This window comes from Grammomys surdaster, unplaced genomic scaffold, assembly GCF_004785775.1.
Source record: "Grammomys surdaster isolate TR1022 unplaced genomic scaffold, NIH_TR_1.0 414, whole genome shotgun sequence".
Taxonomy (NCBI): Eukaryota; Metazoa; Chordata; class Mammalia; order Rodentia; family Muridae; genus Grammomys; species Grammomys surdaster.
Genome location: NW_021604833.1, coordinates 296326 through 306590, shown reverse-complemented (window position 1 = coordinate 306590; position 10265 = coordinate 296326).

Genomic DNA, 10265 nt, shown 5'->3' with positions numbered 1-10265 from the left:
TCTCATTTTAGACTAAAAATGATGAAGAATGTAGCTTGAAGTAAAGCATGAAGAGTAATGCCTGGTCTAATCATCAGCTCCTCATACTTCCTATGAAAGCCTGGGTGCAACTGTATTAAATTTTGTCTTTTAGGAGATCATGTTCTTTCTGTACAATGGCGCTATGTTAGTACACAGCCTCACAGGCTCACATAATCTAATGTCAGATATGTGAGAATAATTGAACGGTTTCATTTTAAAGTTTCTAAGACTCTTCATGGTTTAGTAAATAAAACTACTATTCAGACATTTCTCTCAGTTGTTTGATCCTTTTCCTTGATTTGAATGCGGATAGCTTTATCCTAGTTTGTCCTATGTGGTGAGGTGTATATTCTTTCATTTCTCTATTTACTTAATACTAACCTATTTTAAGGTGTTAATGTTTTTTCCCCTAGGGTAACATACTATTTGCCAAGGTTAATTCACTGATTTAGGAGCTCAAGTAATATGGCATTTTGATCTGTGTTATTGTATAATGCCTCGTATTGTTTTGACTCCTTTACTACTCCAACTGGGATATATATCACTGTTATCCCAGCCTTTCTTCTAGGCATTTTGCTATCAGAGAACATCTTTCTAGGCAAGAGGATGGGGACGTGGGTGAATCTTTGACTAGTTTGCCCTTGAATAATAGACGTAGTGGTCTCCTGATTAGGAAAATTTTGAAATTTTTAGAAGTCAGATTGTTGTCTGAGGATTACTTACTGAGAGATAACATCATATAATATGAGAATTCCCCTTCTATTCATGGTCTTTTTTTCTCAGATCCTAATCTATGTCAGAGTACTCTGCAGCTAATACTTGAGAATTTGTCCATCAGGTTTTAGTTAATTCTTGATTAGCTCATAGGTCAGAGAAGACATGGGCTTATTTACAGCACTTTTGAAGCTTCTCTTTGTGATACACAACATACCTAATTATGTGACGGCTTTGTTAAACACTGATATATGGTGACCATTTCCCCTTGCCATCCAGACGATGCTCAGTCCAGCCACAGGACTAAAAGTAAAAAAGAACAGAAAAATTTAAAGCATGTTTTTAAGCACCTCAATATCTAGGTCCCTGCTGTCTTGTTTCACCCAGTCATGTGTCCAGGAAGGGTGCTCTGCCTAATGTGGTTGGACTACGGTAGGAGACTCTGAGTGTTATTCACTTTAATGACCTTGTGATAAGTTTTCAAGATGGATGTCACATGAGGTATGTGCTTTCTTAAGATCACTGTCCTAGCTGTTGCTATTTTTACTTGTAGCTTAAATATGTATGATGACTCCACTCCAGAATGAATATCAATTTCTTCCAGATTTTTTGTAGAAGGATTGGCCAATACAAGGCTAGGTTAGAAAGAAAGAGAGAAACACACACACACACACACACACACACACACACACACACACACACAGAGAGAGAGAGAGAGAGAGAGAGAGAGAGAGAGAGAGAGAGAGAGGTGAGAGGGAGATATTCTCTATAGAGAGGCTTAAGGACCATTTTATTTATCTGGTGAAAACAATTGAAATTTCCTACCACATGCAAAAGGGATTGCCTAGTAAGTAAATACCATGCTCTTGTCTGGGCACAATCTGTAAGACTTCTTGGCTTCCTGAAGGGATGGTGGAAGACCAGTGATGCTCCAGGAAAAATAGGTCAGAAATTTCTTTCTTTGGGTTCTTAATGGCCTCTTGTCCAATTTCTTTCAGAAGTTGAAAATAATAGACAAAGATTTACTGTTTGTTTCACCTTTGGTGGTATTTTCTCATGTGTCTCTATAGAACATAATACTTGGCTTTCAGGGACAGTGTACTCTCATTTATCTAAGAAATGTTATCATTTTGTCTCTGACCAATTTCTCACAGGTTGTCACACTTCACAGTTCAGCCACTATTCCTTTCCAGACTTGAGAACTTTGCTCTTGACCTGCGTGGGTTGGTGGCCTCTCTCCATCAAGCATCCAAATCAGGTATCCTCATGAAAGGTGAGAAATTACACTATAGTGCAAGCCAGCGACCAGTAGGGGGCGCTTAGTGTCTGTTCACGAATCAGGTTTTGATTCTTAATATTGTCACCAAAATCCCCAAATAGTTTTGCTTGCTTAAATAGCTTTGCACATTTTAACCAAAAAAAAAAAAAATAATGACTCATTTTATTTTGAGTCAAAGAGCATAGTGAAAATGAAGATACAGACAGAGTGCCAGGGAACATTCATTTATGTTTACTAGGATTAATTAGAAAAGCATTTGGCCCTGGGGATAAAATTCATGAAATCTCCTTTCATCCAATAGTTAGTGATGAATTTTAGGAAGTCATCAGTATCAACCCTCAAAGTCTGGCTGCAAATAGAGTTTCTGTAAGGTCTATATGATACTTCTTTTGCCTTTCCTTACAATGATATTATGATTGAGGGTGTATGATGAAAGACCTTCCTTAGGGAGAGAAAGGAAATCAATCAAATGGTCATCCTGTTCATAGACCAGTCCCTATCTGGCTGGGTGCCTCTCTTTTCATGGACTTTTGTTTAATGTGCTAATCATATTATTTTATTATGTGTGTTTCATCTCAATAGTAGGTAAAATACATCTGGATCTTCTTAAAATAAAGTTAAATGTTCAAAAATTAAAAGCATTACTTTTGGAATGGATGATTTTTTTTTTGGAGAGGGAAGAGTTTATTTCATCTTGTATTTTACAGTACATTTTAAGTGGTAGCAGGACAGGAAATCAAATATGAACTTGGAGGCAAACACTGAAGGACACGTCGTGAAGGAATAGAATTACTATCTTGTGCATCTGATTTTTTATTTCAGCTGTTCCAGAATGGCACGTGCAATACTAAATCATTAGTCAAGAAGATAATCAATGATATTTTGCCTACTAGACAATTCGATGGAGACATTTTCTCAACAGAAGTTTTCTTTTACATTTTGACTCCTGTTAGACTATATTTGATAAAAGACAAAGAAAGAACAAGAGAAAGAAGGAAAGAAAGAAAGAAAGAAAGAAAGAAAGAAAGAAAGAAAGAAAGAAAGAAAGGAGGGAAGAAAGAACAAATGAAGGGAGGGAGGGAGGGAAGGAGGGAAGGAAAGAGGAAGGAAGGGAAGAAAGAAAAATTTTCACAAAGAACCAGTTCCTGTTTTTTTTGATTCTTTGTATAGTTCTTTTTGTTTCCACTTGGTTTATTTCAGTCCTAAATTTAGTTATTTCCTGCCATCTACTCCTCTTGAATGTATTTGCTTGTTTTTGTTCTAGTGCTTTCAGGTGTGCTGTTAAGCTACTAGTGTATATGCTCTCTCCAGGTTCATTCTGGTGGCACTTAGAGCTATGAGTTTTCCTTTTAGCACTGCTTTTGTTGTGTCCCAAAAAATTGGATATATTTTCCCTTCATTTTCATTACATTCCAACAAGTCTTTCTTTTTTATTTCTTCCTTTACCAAGTTATCATAGAGTAGTGCATTGTTCAGCTTCACATTGTTCAATGTTCATGTGGGCTTTCTGTTATTTATGTTGTTATAGAAGACCAGCCTTAGTCCATGGTGAGCTGATATGATGCATGGGATTATTTCAAGCTACTTATATCAGTTGAAGACTGCTTTGTGATCAACTATATAGTCAATTTTGGAGAAGGTACCATGAGGTACTGAGAAGAAGATATATTCTTTTTTTAAAGGAAGAAATGTTATATAGATATCTGTTAAAACCATTTGGCTCATCACTCTGTTACTTTTACTGTGTCTCTGTTTATTTTTGTTTCCATGATCTGCCCATTGATGAGAGTGGAGTGTTGAAGTATGACACTATTATTGTGTGCACTGCAGTGTGTACATTGAGCTTTAGTAAATGTTTTATTTATTTATTTTTGAATGTGGGTCCCTTGCATTTGGAGCATAGATGTTGAGAATTAAGAATTCTTCTTGGTAGAATTTTTCTTTGATGAGTATCAAGTGTCCTTCCTTATCTTTTTTGATAACTTTTGGTTGAAAGTCAATTTTGTTAGGTATTAGAATGGCTACTTCAGCTTATTTTTTGAGATCATTTGCTTGGAAAATTGTTTCCCACCCCTTTACTCTGAGGTCATGTCTGTCTTTGTCACTGAGGTCCATTTCCTGTCATCAGCAAAATGCTGGGTCCTGTTTACGTATCCAGTCTATTAGTCTATGTCTTTTTATTGGGAAATTAAGTCAGTCGATATTAAGCAATATTAAGGAAAAGTGATTATTGTTTCCTTTTATTTTTGTTGTTTAAGGTGGAATTATCCTTGTGTGGCTATATTCTTTTGGGTTTGTTGATAGACATTCTTGCTTTTTCTAGGTTGTAGTTTTCCCTCCTTGTGTTGGAGTTTTCCATCTATTATTCTTTGTAGGGCTGGATATGTGAATAGATACAGTGTAAATTTGGTATTATCATGAAATGTCTTGGTTTTTCCATCTGTGGTAATTGAGAGTTTTGTGGGGTATAGTAGGCTGGGCTGGCATTTGTGTTCTCATAGGGTCTGTATGACATATGCCCAGGACCTTCCACCTTTTTTAGTCTCTGGTGTGAAGTCTGATGTAATTCTGATAGGTCTGCCTTTATATGTTACTTGCCTTTTTCCCTTACTGCTTTTAATATTCTTTCATTTTTGTGCATTTGAAGTTTTGACTATTATGTGACGGGAGGAATTTCTTCTCTGGTCCAGTCTATTTGGAGCTCTGCAGGCTTCTTGTATGTTTATCAGAATCTTATTCTTTTGGTTGAGGATGTTTTCTTCTATAATTTTGTTGAAGATATTTACTGGTCCTTTAATTTGGGAATCTTCACTCTCTTCTATACCTATTATCCTTAGGTTTGGTCTTCTCATTCTGTCCTGGATTTTTTGGATCTTTTGAGTAAGATGCTTTTTTTGCATTTTACATTTTCTTTGACTGTTGTGTCAATGTTTTCTATGGAATCTGCCCCTGAGATTCTCTCTTCTGTCTCTTGTATTCTCTTGGTGATGCTTGTATCTATGACTGCTGATGACCTGGCCCATGCAGGTTGGTCAACAGGGTCTGCAAGAAAGAGAGAGAGAGTGGGGAAGGAGGGACAAGAGACATGAAAAATGGAGACAAACAGGGTGTCTGATCAAGTCCCATTTATTGAAAGGCAATTGTGGGTATATAAGCACAAACAGGGTGTGCAGCTGAACACAGTTTGCCATGTGTACCTTGCATCTGTGGACAATAAACAACAAAACAGGATATGTCTGAGAAAAACTAGATGTTTATCAGAGTGTTCTCAGCTGTTGTGGTCTGTTAAAAAACAATGTCGTGTCAGGATATATGGCCTGAGATGGCTGCAAAAATGATAGTCCCTTTCTGCTAGGAGTTGGCCCCCAACATCCTGATCTCTTTCCTAGGTTTCCTATCTCTATAGCTGTCTCACTTTGTGAATTCTTTATTGATACTATTTCCATTTTTAGATTCTGGATGGTTTTGTTCAATTACTTCACCTGTTTGATTGTCTATTCTTGAAATTTGTTGAGGGATTTTTATGTTTTCTCTTAAGGGCTTCTACATGTTTGCCTGTGTTCTCTTGTACTTCTTTAAGGGAGTGACTTATGTCCTTCTTAAAGTCCTCTATTATCATCATGAGAGGTAACTTTAAATCAGAGTCTTGCTTTTCTGGTGTGTTGGAATATTCAAGGCTCATTTTGGTGGGAAAATGGGTTCTAATGATGCCAAGTAGCCTTGGTTTCTGTTGCTTATGTTCTTGCCCTTGGATCTTGCCCTCTGAATATCACTGGTGTTAGCTGGTCTTGCTGTCTCTGACTGTGGCTTGTTCCTCTTCCAAGCCTGTGTGTCAGTACTCCTGGGAGACCAGTTCTCTCCAGGATGAATTTGGATATGGAGAGGTGTGGCACAGGGTCAGCTCCAGGATGCAGACAGGAACCAGTAGAATACTGTCCCTGGCTGTTCCTTGATTCCTGGGTTCTGATGACTCTGAGCTGGTCCTTCTTGGGCCAGGAATTTGAGCAGAATTGGTAATTCGAGGTGTGCCAGCACTCCTGGGAGACCAGCTGACTCCCAGTGGTATTTGGATGTGGATGACTGTGGCACAGCACCAGCTCCCTCAAGAACTTTTATAGAGAACACAGCTAACTCCAGTTCCTCTCAAGTTTGGCATGGCATGTACTTACCTTGACTGTATGCAGAACAGTTCTACAAAATATGACCACACAATAAGTCCATCATGGGGATGGAAAGATATCTTGGCATTTAAAAGCACATATTGCTCTTACAGAAGACCAAAGACTGTCAATGACAATTGTCATCACAAACATAAGGACTTGACAACTACTAATTACTCAAGTTCTTGGAGGATCTGACACTTCTGATCTCTATGGGCACCTGCACTCACATACGCCTTTTCATAATATACACAATTAAAGACAGGAAAGACAAAGTCACTTAACTTAGCCATATTTTATTGAGATCAAAGCATATATTGTCGAACAACAACATGCAAAGAAATGTAAGACTTTTGGGTCTAAATGTAAGATTTTTGGGTCTCTGTTTAAACTTAAGATTAAAAGAATCCCACTGTCCCAGGACACATCCAGAGAGGGGCACATTCCTTAGTCAGAGGACACTTGCTGGATTAACATTCAGAGGAGGAAGGAAGAGGCTGATTAACATTCCTCAGACCACAGAGGAGGGAACCCATCTGCTGGTAAGGAAGGCCCAGAGCACATAGATTCCAGGAATCAGGAAGCTGAACCCTTAACATAATAAACCTGGGCAAACGGAAGACACTTCTTGTCATAATCTGAGTCACCTAGGGACTGACCCTGAAAGGTCAGTCTTTATGGTTTGCCCTCGTGGAATAAGTACTGTATCCAGCTCTTGTTTAGGGCTCTCTTGCTTACATGCGAGAGAGTCCTAGTGCACTAGTTTCATTAAACCAAACCTCATGTTGATTGCAGTGAGTCATGTCCATGAGTTTCTGTGGGAACGTGTCCTGTAGTTTTGGATCTTGCAGTCCAATAGGAACACATTGCCCGGGATGCAATGGGAAATTCAGCCCGAGTGTAGTTCTGTCCATAAGATTAGGGTTCTATGTTTAGAAAATCAGAGCAATCCCCTGGATTGTCTGATTTGAGTTAACACATTGGGCACTTTTGAGAAATTATTCAATTGTGATTGATGTTGAGCAAAGATGTCCAGTAACAGGAGATTTGAAACTCTCATGGAATAGTTTCTCCCAGTCAGAGAAAACAGGAGAGGTCTTTGCCATAGTAAAGAAAGCCACCATCTTTCGATTTATTTTTATTTTCATATGTGATTATTTATGTTTTGAGTATTTCACGTAGTATATTTTAATCAAAGTTCCCCATCTTCAAACTCCTTCCAACTACACCTTCTACCTCACCCCAACCCATATCATATCTTTTTTTCTTGAAATGAAACGAAACGAAATGAAACAAAACAAAACCCTCAAACCAGAACAAAGCCAAACTGACCAAGCCCGCTCAGTCAGTAAACAGGTTTTTCAGTGCATGAGTGAAGATTAAAAAGAAAAAAGATTAAACAACATTATAGCATGACCCCAGCCAGTTCTGAGGCTGAAGGCAGGTTTGCTTATTCCCACTTTTCTTTTAAACACGTTTAATTACATGCAAGTATTTAGGCCAGTTCTAGGTTGAGGAACCAACAATTCAATAGATACTAACAGTCAAGGAACAAACAAGACAATATTCAAAGTCCTATGATCACCTCCATGATCACCCCAGTGATCACTCTTGCTGTTTCTAAGGGTTCATCCAGATGACAAAAATATCTCTGCCTACTTCCCTGTCCTAGCCCACAGTCAGATAGCCCACAGTCAGATTCATGCCTAATGATTACTTCTTTGTTCTAGCCTAAGACTTGGATTTATGACTGAAATTACTTCTCTATTTTAGCCTAAAATTAGATTCCTGCCTGAACTTACTTCCTTGTCATGGTTCAGTGTCAGATACCTGACTAAAGACCATTTCCTAGTCCTTGGCCAATGTCGGATTCCTGCCAAGCAGCCCCAAAAGGTCTCCACACCAAACCAAACCAGAAATAGTACACAAAAAGTAAAGTAGTTCAGTTTGGGTAGGCCAACTACTTGTGAATATTGCTTTAGCTCTGGAGTGTACATGATCTACTTAGGATTACTCCAATGAAGAAAGCTGATTTTTTCCCTCTTCCAGAAGCTATCAGTTGCAAAAAGCTTCTTGCCTAGGTGGGATATAGTATCTGTTAGTATTCTGTCTCAATTCCACCTCCACAGTTACCTGGCAACAGCCAGGTAGGCCTGCCCACTATAAAAGGGTCTGCTTGCCTCCTCCTCTCTCTCTTGTTCTCTTGCCTCTAGTTCCTCTCTGTCCCCTTGTCTCTCCCCCCTTTCCTTCCCCCTCTCTGCACATGGTCATGGTCGGCCTCCACTTCTCTCCTCTCTCTCTCTCTCCTCTTTCTCCATCATCTTCCCACATTTCTTTCCCCACCTTTGCCCTCTGCCCAGAATAAACCCCCTTCCCTGTGGAACCGTTGGATCTGGTGTTGTCTGTTCTAAGCTTCGTGCCTGAAGTCTAACACTGGTGCATGTCCTGGGAACAAAGACTTCGGGAATTCCAAAACCCCTGCAACCACTGGCAGCATCAGCAGGCTGCTGTGACCATGCAGGACTGATGCCACATTGCCTGCCGCAACCCCACCGCTGCCACTGCTATACCATGTGGACTCCATCCACTGCTACCTGCTATCACTGACTGTGTGAATTTCCACCACTGCTGCAGAACAACTCCATCCACCGCTGTGAGGCTCACGAAACTTCCACCACGTGAGCTGTGCCGCTGTGGCCCCCACGTGGTGCTCTGTTATGTAGGCTGGGAAGCCAGACAGGTCTACACAGACCTCACAGTTCCACCTTTCTTGATACCAGACTGCACAAGCCCACAAACACACACTGGCGTATTGAGTGGTAAGGAGCTTCCAATTCATGGGAGGGACCCTAAATGCCCAGATGGGGCCTGGCCAGCCTTCCCTGGGCTCAGGGGTTGGTGTTTCACTGCCCTTGTCCATATGACTGGCCTATAGCTGACGTATGACTTAGGACATTGGCCTTTGGGTAATTTTCCTTCTTGAAAGCAGTTCACAGCTTTCCCCCCCTCTCCCCCCCCCCGCCAAGCTCTTGCAGCAGCCAGAAATCCTGGCACCAGGTTGAATTGCTTTCTGGCGAGCTCCAGGAGTTTGCCACAGCCGAGGGCACTAGATTTTCTCATGATGACCTCATATCTAGGCTGTTTGCCTGATTTCATTGCCAACTTTTCTTTTATGATGCTGATACAAATAGCTTGGTAACAGCCCCCATCACCCAATGGGTACATTGTCTTTGACTGCACCCACAGACACCCCACTGGGTTGTCTCCTCAAAAACCTCAAATCTCTAAAATTAATGCCTAATTTGAGGCCTTCCAAATTGATACACCTCTGCAATAAGATCTAGATTCAGTACCCTCTAGATAATGGATTAAATGGCACCTAATGGCATGCTAGACCCAATCATTTTAAAGGGTCTTAACACATACTGCCAGCAGTCTGGTAAGTGGAAAGAGGTTCCCTATATCCAACAATTCATCTACCTTTGCTCTAATACCTCTATGTGTTCTGCCTGTCTCCTATTCCCCACTGATGAGAGTAACTATCCACATGATCCCAAGAAAGAGTTCTTGAGCTCAGAGCTAACCCTGTGCTTCCCTGACCCTCATTCTAGGACTCCCCCTGCTCCTCCATCATTTGTGGCCAGCTACACCCACTAGTTTAGCTGGTTTGCCTGAAAAGCAAAGGGTCAGGACCCTGCTTGCTCCCCTCCCTCTCTTAGCTTCAGTCATTTGTGGCTGATTGGATCCACAGTTCAGTTGGTGTGCCTGAAGCGGCAGGGGCCGGCACCCTGGTTGCTCCCTTCCCCTCTTTGTTTCTTAGCTCTGCTCTGGGTCTACTCCTTACATTCTGCTAGGGACCCTCTCTGACACTTGGTTCCCCATGTGTGCAACCACTGGTGCAAAGGGTTTGGCTGCCCAAGCATGCAGGGAGGCGCTCTCTCTCCCTCTCTGCCTGGGATGTGTAAAGTGAGTGCTAGTGGTGCCTTCTGATACAAAAACAACTAACATGAACATTGTTGTGATATGGGACATGCCTGCTTTTCCTTGCCCACTGCAAACTCTAGCCACCAGAGACACTGGGAAGTGACTTC